The sequence below is a fragment of the Leopardus geoffroyi genome, chromosome E2, assembly GCF_018350155.1.
Source record: "Leopardus geoffroyi isolate Oge1 chromosome E2, O.geoffroyi_Oge1_pat1.0, whole genome shotgun sequence".
Classification (NCBI taxonomy): Eukaryota; Metazoa; Chordata; class Mammalia; order Carnivora; family Felidae; genus Leopardus; species Leopardus geoffroyi.
Window position 1 is genome coordinate 1,979,393 of NC_059335.1, and position 9,178 is coordinate 1,988,570.

Here is a 9,178-nt window from a genome sequence, read left to right on the forward strand (position 1 = left end):
GCAGAGGGTGGGCGGAAGAATGTTCAGTGCAAACACAAGAACATTGAGTGTGAGGATGAGACACCGTCAGTGTCTTCCTTTAGAATTAAATTTTGTAGGGGCGCCTGGTGGCTCAGTCGGTTAAGCGTCCAACTCTTGATTTTGGCTCAGGTTGTGATCTCGCCATCATGAGATCGGGCCCCATGTTGGGCTCTGTGCTGAGTGTGGAGCCTGCTTAGGGTTCTCTCTCCCTCTCTTTCTTGTGCTCTCTTTCTCTCTCAAAAATAAAAATAAAATAAAATAAATTTTGTGTTTGGAAGAACATTTAGTATCAAGATATATTTAATGGGAGAAACATCAGAAAAATATAATCCTTTGTATAGATCAGAGTCGCTCAACCTCAGGACTCCTGCCATTGATGGCCCGCTCATTCTTCATGGTAGGCAGCAGGCCTGTGCATACTCTGTAGGATGTTGAGACCCTCCCCAGACTCCTCCCACTAGGTGCTCTGGGTACCACCCCCAGCTGTGACGATCAGAAATTTCTCCAGCATGGCCAAATGTCCTCTGGAGGAATAAAATCTCTCCTGGTTGAGGATCACTAACACAGACGCTAACCTCAACTCTGAGTCAGAATTATTCATGCATTCATTATTCATTCATGCACACTCGAGGGCTGCACCACAGACATATAACACAAGCTGCATACGTAATTTAACATTTTCCAGTATTCCCGTTAAAACGTGTAAGAAGAGGTGCACCTGGGTGGCTCAGTCGGTTAAGTGTCTGACTCTTGATTTGGGCTCAGGTCATGATCCCACGGTTGGTGGGATCAAGTCCCGTGTCAGCCTCTATGCTGGCAGCGCAGAGCCTGCTTGGGACTCTCTCTCTCTCTCTCTCGCTCACTCTCAAAATAAAGAAATATTTAAAAAGTAAAACAGATGAAAAACATGTAAAAAGAAACAGGTAAAAATAATTGTAAGGATGTATTTCATTGAAACCAACATATCTGAATGAGTACCATTTCAACATGTTGCACTGGCCACATTTCAAGGGCTCACTGGCCACCCACGTGTGGCTGGGTATTGAGCAACTCTGTGCACCAAGAACTCTGGGGGACATAGGAATACAGTGGGGGCGAAAGACGGCAAGCTTCCTGGGTCCTGGAAACTTCCATTTTGGCGGGAGTAACAGATATAAGCATAAACACATGTAGTGTGAGGCAGTAAGGAAGGGACCTGGCCGCAGCGAGACAGGAGGCAACGCAGGGGGTGAGGAAGGCCTGGGAGGGGCACAGGTGGGTGGCGCAGCAGGCTGGCTGGTCCCGGTGAGGTCTGTCTCCAGGACCCTCTGTCCTCAGCTTCCCAGGCCCCGGCAGAGGGAGGGCAGCAGGTGCGGATCACCGCCAGGACCCCGCTGCCCCTCCACAGTGCCTGTCCTCCTGTCCCCGCTGTCCTCCAGGCCTCCTAGCTGCGCTGTGCCCGGGACCCACCCACGGGCGGCACTGGGGTACCCAGTGCTGTGGGGCCAACAACATTCTCCTCCCCGAGGCCTGCGAGGCCCCGCATGACATGGCCTGTGAGGTGCTCCCCCAGCACAGACGCACACAAGGACACACAGACACACACAGGGACACATGTGGACACACAGACACACACAGAAACATGTGGACACACACAGACACACATAGATGTACACACACAGACACAGAGATGCACACAGACAAATACACAGACACACACATATTGCTGCTTCCTTTTAGGATCCAAGCCTCACCCCAGAGGCCAGCCACTGCCCCAGAGGACGGCCCAACCCTCTCTGGGCTTCCCTCATCTGCTCTGCCACGTCCTGCACAGTCCTTGCCTTAAATAATTAAAAAAAAATTTTTTTTTTTTAATTTTTGAGAGAGAGAGCATGTGAGCAGGGGAGGGGCAGAGAGAGAGGGTCCAAGCAGACTCCCTACTGTCAGCTCAGAGCCTAATTTGGGGCTCAAACCCATAAACTGTTGAGATCATGACCTGAGCCAAAGTCAGACGCTCAACCAACCAAACCACCAGGAGCCCCAATCCCACGTGAAATCACACTCCTCACTACACGGTTGTCTGTGGCCGTCCCCACTGGAGGGTGCGCTCATGGGGCTGGGGTCCTCTATCTGGCTCACGGTCATCTCCGAGGTGCGGCACAGTCGGTGCTCAGTTAGACAGTGGATGTGTGCACCCATCAGCACTCCATCAGCTTCATCTGTAGACCCTAGCTTTCACAGACAAGGGGGGTGTGCACGTGGGCACACGGTCCTCACTTCTCCCTCTCTTTGCAAAGTTAGCATCCAAAATAATTAAAAACAGGTGTTTCGACAAAAATCTGCCCGTGCACGCTCGTGGCAGCACTACTCACACTAACCGGAAGGCGGAAACAACCCAGTGGCCACCAAGGCCGAGCGGATCGACAAAACAAGGTCTGTCCGCACAACCGAATATTATCCAGCCGTACCAAACAGCAAAGGACCCACACACGCTACAACGCGGGGGGACCCTCAGCAACATCACGCTAAGTGATAGAGCCCGGTCCAGAAAGACCACACGGGGTAGGGTCCCATTTGTACGAAGGGTCCAGAATCAACACATCTACAGAGACAGAGAACGGACGGGTGACTGCTCAGGACCGGAGGGACAGGAGGTCATATAGGCAGAGGTGGACTTTCCCTCTGGGGTGATGAACACGTTCTAACATTGCTGGTGGTCACACTGCCCCGTGAATATACTAACCAGCGCTGAGCTCTTCTCCGTGAACACCTCCCCCCCACCACCACCTCAATGGAATGACTTTGAATCAATACACACTTTAAAAAAAAAAAAGGCCATGAAACTGGTCTTCACACACACACTGCACTCAGCAGTTACAGGCCAGCAAACTATTTCCCCCAGACAGTGAGCGGGCAACACTGTCCCCGTGCTGTCGCGATGTTCCCCACACTCCTGCACGTCAGCACAGCAAACCTACCTGTGCTGTTTCCTTGAGCAGAAAAGTGTAACAGGAGTCAGGAGCCAGAGCAGTGCCGTCCGAGGGAAATACAAATCCAACCCCCTATCTTCAGATTTCCGGTGGCTATGTTAAAAAAATTTTTTTAGGGGCGCCTAGGTGGCGCAGTCGGTTGAGCGTCCGACTTCGGCCAGGTCACGATCTCGCGGTCCGTGAGTTCGAGCCCCGCGTCGGGCTCTGGGCTGATGGCTCGAAGCCTGGAGCCTGTTTCTGATTCTGTGTCTCCCTCTCTCTCTGCCCCTCCCCCGTTCATGCTCTGTCTCTCTCTGTCCCAAAAATAAATAAACGTTGAAAAAAAAAATTAAAAAAAAAATTTTTTTTAAACTTAAAAAAGTTGAAAGAAACAGGTCACGTTAATTTTAATAACGTATTTTATGTAACGCGGCATCTCCAAAGTAGTTTCATTTTAGTACATCCTCCATATAAAAGATCGCTAATATATTTTACGATATTTTTGTCATCTTCAGTCTGAGATCTAGGGTGCACTTTATACTTGTAGTTGAGCCCGTCTGGAGTCTGATAGACCACATTTCAAGGCTCCAGAGCCACCTGTGGTGTCAGCCAGGAAAGAGTCTCTTTCTCCACCCACCTGAGGTTCCCCAGGGGGACCCTGCGAATGACACCAGCGAGACAGGTTCCCAGGAGAAAAACACACAGTTTATGAAGTATGCATGTTGCACGCATGTGTACACACACACACACACACACACACGCACACACACACACACGCACACAAACACACACAGAAGCACCCAGGGATAGATGAGGAAGGAACCCAGAAGGGTGGTTAGAACTTGGATTTAAATATTAACAGAGGTTAAGGGTTTGTGGCTTCTGGGCTCTGGAAGCAAGTTCCAGAAGGACAAGCAGAAGTATGGCGAACAAGGGTGGTTTGGTGAGGTTTGTTAGTACACGTTGATTGATGCCTTCTCTGCTGGGAAGAGCCAGTGTGAGAGGGAGACTGTAAGTCTGTGCTCCGATTTTAGACCTTTTCCTGAATCTGCCAGTTCTCCGTGGCCTTTAGCTCAAATAATCCATGTGTCAAAAGAGGCACATTTTGGGGTGGTATTTTCTGGCCCCCTCGTGGCCACACCCCCACAGTAGTGATTATAGCCCATACCTCGCACATACTAGTCCTGTCATCAGTACGTTTTTTAATGAAGAAATTAATTATGAAAAAATGGAAACGTGCTTTTGAGTTTTTTTAAAGGAATCTCTATGCCCAATGTGGGACTCGAATCTACAGCCTTGAGATCAACAGTCCCTTGCTCTACTGACTCAGCCAGCCAGGTGCCCAGGTTATGAGGTATTCCTGAACACAACAAAAATCGAAACAAACTGAAACAACCCAGCAAACACGGAGTATACGCACACCAGGGTTCGAATCCCCATTCCGCTGAGTCGTAGCCGGTGTGGTGAGGCAAGTCATTTCATCAGAACCTCCCCTTCCTCATCTACGGAGGGGGAGGACAATCCACCTCCAGCGTTTCCTTGGGATTCATAAAGAAAAGAAGGTCTGTCAGCATTCAGCACAGCGCCTGGTTCGCAACAATAATTCAGTTCACGTCAGCACTGACAGCAACCATGTACAGATACAAGTTAAGAATGGGAAGGAAACATTTAAAATGGAAAACTCTTGGGGCGCCTGGGTGGCGCAGTCGGTTAAGCGTCCGACTTCAGCCAGGTCACGATCTCGCGGTCCGTGAGTTCGAGCCCCGCGTCGAGCTCTGGGCTGATGGCTCGGAGCCTGGAGCCTGTTTCCGATTCTGTGTCTCCCTCTCTCTCTGCCCCTCCCCCGTTCATGCTCTGTCTCTCTCTGTCCCAAAAATAAATAAACATTGAAAAAAAAAAATTAAAAAAAAAAAAAAAAAAAGACTTATTGACATCAAATTTAAAAAAAAAAATAAAATAAAATAAAATGGAAAACTCTGGAGCGCCTGGGTGGCGCAGTCGGTTAAGCGTCCGACTTCGGCCAGGTCACGATCTCGCGGTCCGTGAGTTCGAGCCCCGCGTCGAGCTCTGGGCTGATGGCTCGGAGCCTGGAGCCTGTTTCCGATTCTGTGTCTCCCTCTCTCTCTGCCCCTCCCCCGTTCATGCTCTGTCTCTCTCTGTCCCAAAAATAAATAAACATTGAAAAAAAAAAATTTAAAAAAAAAAAAAAAAAAAAAGACTTATTGACATCAAATTTAAAAAAAAAAATAAAATAAAATAAAATGGAAAACTCTGGAGCGCCTGGGTGGCGCAGTCGGTTAAGCGTCCGACTTCGGCCAGGTCACGATCTCGCGGTCCGTGAGTTCGAGCCCCGCGTCGAGCTCTGGGCTGATGGCTCGGAGCCTGGAGCCTGTTTCCGATTCTGTGTCTCCCTCTCTCTCTGCCCCTCCCCCGTTCATGCTCTGTCTCTCTCTGTCCCAAAAATAAATAAACGTTGAAAAAAAATTTTTTTTTAATAAATAAATAAAATAAAACGGAAAACTTTTATGCTGGACGGATAGTCATTATTTATACCAAAAAAAAAAAAAAAAAAAAACCCCTCTTACTAGTTTTGATCGCTACAAGATTAGGTATAAGTGATGAAAACAAAGAACTAGGGGAAAAAAAAATCAGAAATGAGGCTGGGGTGAGATTCTACAGAATGGAGACGCATGCCCAAAACATTGTTAGTAGAGTTACACACGGCAGTGGTGCCTATGGAAATGCCAGGGCTACCTGAGCGTCTTTAGTAAAACCTTGGTTTGCAAGCACAGTTCGTTCCGGAAACACGCTTGTAATCCAAAGCACTCCTCGCATATCAAAGCGAATTTCAAGAACCATTGGTTCTGCCGTGATCATGTGACATTGGGTGCCACACACTACTTGTGTTGCAAGACCTCGCTCGTTTATCAAGTTGAAATGGATTACAAATGGTGGCTCATCTTGCGGAACCCTCACAGAAGAGGTAACTCGCAATCCAAGGTTTTGCTGTATTAGGTTGTTCTGTTACAAGCGCAGAGTGATTCTGAATTAAAAACAGAAACAAAAATTTTCGAATAAATGTATTAACACATAAAGCCAACTGGTTCTGAATAAAAATGCTGAGCTAATTTCTTCTGGTGTTTTGTGCAGGACTTCACTTGCAATTTTTTTTAATTTACAAAAATTTTTAATGTTTATTTTTGAGAGACAGAGAGAGAGAGAGAGACAGAGACAGAGCACGAGTGGGGAGGAGGAGAGAGGGAGGGAGACACAGAGTCTGAAGCAGGCTCCAGGCTCTGAGCTGTCTGCACAGAGCCTGACATGGGACTTGAACCCATGAACCACCAGATCATGTCCTGAGCCAAAGTTGGACGCTTAGCCAACTGAGCCACCCAGGCGCCCCTATTTGCAATTTGTTAGTATAATTTGCAGGAAGCCCCGCAGCACAGACAGAAAGACCCTTGAAAGTCTTGTCTATATTCCGAATGCTTACATCTCAATACATTTGAATGGTCATGAAAGCTAGAAACTCAAGGGAATGTATACTTTCTTAAGTCCTAAACAAGGAAACAACTGGCGTTATCAGACGGCTTTCTGTCAGATTTTACGAATCATAATCAAATTCTACCAACTTCAGTGCACTAGCTACCTTTCCTGGGCCCATCCATCTGAGAAACTGGGGATCCAGACAAGACATCTCCCTATTGAAGAACCAAGTCAAATTCCATTTAGAAAGTTCTGAACCTCCGTGACTGAAACCAGACGAAATAAACAATGATGCTTTTTCTTTTTTAAGGGAACACATGCATGTACGTGAATTAATTTGAGAACCACTGAAGGCAGTTTACTCTGAATGAGTAAAAACAAATTCAGGTTTCTGTGTTGCATGTGTATGTGTATGTGTATGTGTGTGTGTGTGTGTGTGCATGCATGTGTTAAAGAAAGAAAGGGGGGTACCTGGGTGGCTCAGTCGGTTAAGTATCCAACTCTTGATTTCGGCTCAGGTCACATCATGGTTGTGGGATAGAGCCCACGTGTTGGGCTCTGCGCTCACAGTGTGAAGCCTGCTTGGGATTCTGTGTCTCCCTCAATCTCTCTCTCTCTCTGCCCCTCTGCTGCTTATGCTGGCTCTCTCTCCCCCAAAATAAATAAATAAACATTAAAAAAAATATATATATATACGCTTTGTGTGTGTGTGTGTATATGTGTATATATATATATATATGCTTATGTATATATATATATATATATATATGCGCTTTAAATAAAAGAATAAGTTTGTCAGAACATGAAAATTGCAAAGCAAAAAACTGAAAGGAGAAAGAAAGGTTGCATGGATAGGATGTGCAGATGGAGAATGGATTTAGGTCTGTTTACTGCAGGGCACGAGGGGGGCCCCTGAACAGCGGACATTCAAAAACATCATTCCTTGGCCTGATTCACTGCCATGTTCACGTCACTGGAGCGGCGGCTTGCTTTTATCATGTCACTGGGCGGTGGCCAGATTCCACAGCCCACTGATATGCTGAGACGGTATCTGGTAACTGAATGTTGTTGCCACGCCTTATCAGTTTCTTTCCAAACAACTGAATCCAGATCTGGTCTCTGTTCCTTGGAATTTCTTTCCTTATCTTACCGTGAAATATGTCACCCGTAGAGAGGAATGCACACAGGGCCACATCTGAACATTTCAGAGATAATCTGAAGAGCAACACCCAGGCACGGGATGTGCGATTTTTAGGTATTTACCAGCTCCAAGCTGATTCACTGAAAATCAGTTCTCTAAATGACCACTTTTGCTGCCTGGAGAATTCCCTCAATGGCCAAATTTATCGGGTTCATCTAGTTCATCACCGCCACCACAAAAAAAACGTGTTTCTTTTAACTCTTTCTGACAGGTACAGCAATCTCATTGGGAAGAGAGCTTCTGGAAACATCCATGACATCTGAATGATTTCGTTTGAGCTTTTAGTTTTGGTTCAGGGTCGTTTACTTTTAGTTTAGTCTCACGTTCCTCTGCACAGGCTTTGTCGTGGCCAAACTGAAGTCTGAAGTGATCTGAGGATTTTCTTTTTTTATATTAAAATGAGGATCTCTGGGTGTTTCAACAGAGAGTATTCTTGTTGATCTGGAAAGTCAAGGATGTTACAAATGATAGGACAGGTCTCTATCAACCAACCCCTTTTCACGACTGTGTTTTGCCTTTTGAAATTCCCTTAATTGACAGGTTATGTTACCCAGCACGATCACATAGCTATTTTGACACGTCTTAGACGTGTAAGAGGTGTTCTGTGCCTAAAACGAGAATCACACCCAATCTGATGTGCGACAGAGCTGGATTTGCAAATCAGGCTACGAAGCTGAGACAGACCTGCCCCATGTGAAACGAGAGCTAAAGCAAAACCAAAATTAGTTTCAACTGAAACTAAAAAAAAAAAATTACTCCTGAAGTCCCACTAGCACCACACCACATGCATGGGAGGGAGGATCTGGTGTCCCACTCGCCGATATTTAACGGAAATTAGTTTACCATGAATTGGTAATTCAGTAAACTGTCTTTCTGACAGATTCACTCTCCAAGTCCCCTCCCCCTGAATGCTGTGACCATCACTAGCCACCTGCTCCAGGATGGTGATCGGACATCTTCTCTCTCCTGTATTAACCGGTCCCGCTGACGTTCAAACATCCCATCATAAAAAGTGCTTTTCGGGGGCGGCTGGGTGGCTCCGTCTGTTAAGCGTCCAACTTCGGCTCAGGTCACGATCTCGGGGTTCGTGGGTTCGAGCCCCGCGTTGGACTCTGTGCTGACAGCTCAGAACCTGGAGCCTGCTTCCGTTCTGGGTCTCCCTCTCTGTCTGCCCCTCCCCTATTCGCGCTCTCTCTCTCTCTCTCAAAAATAAGTTAACAAACAATTTTTCTCAAAAAGTGCTTTCTTGACCCCATGTCCCTCTGGCTGCTGCCCCATGTCTCTGCCCCCTTGTAGGCAACACGTACCCAGAGCATCTTTTCACTCCTGCCCCAGGTCCTCCTGTCCATTCTCTCCTGAACCCACTGGTATTGGGCTTCTGCCCCAGACCCACGCTGACCCATTCCCGCCTGGTTCTCCAGGGTCCCCCACTTTGCCGAAACCAGCACTGGCTCTCAGTCTTCATCTGATCCATCTCCTGACTGCCTGTGAAAACGTGGGGCCCGTCCTGCCCTCCGCAGCC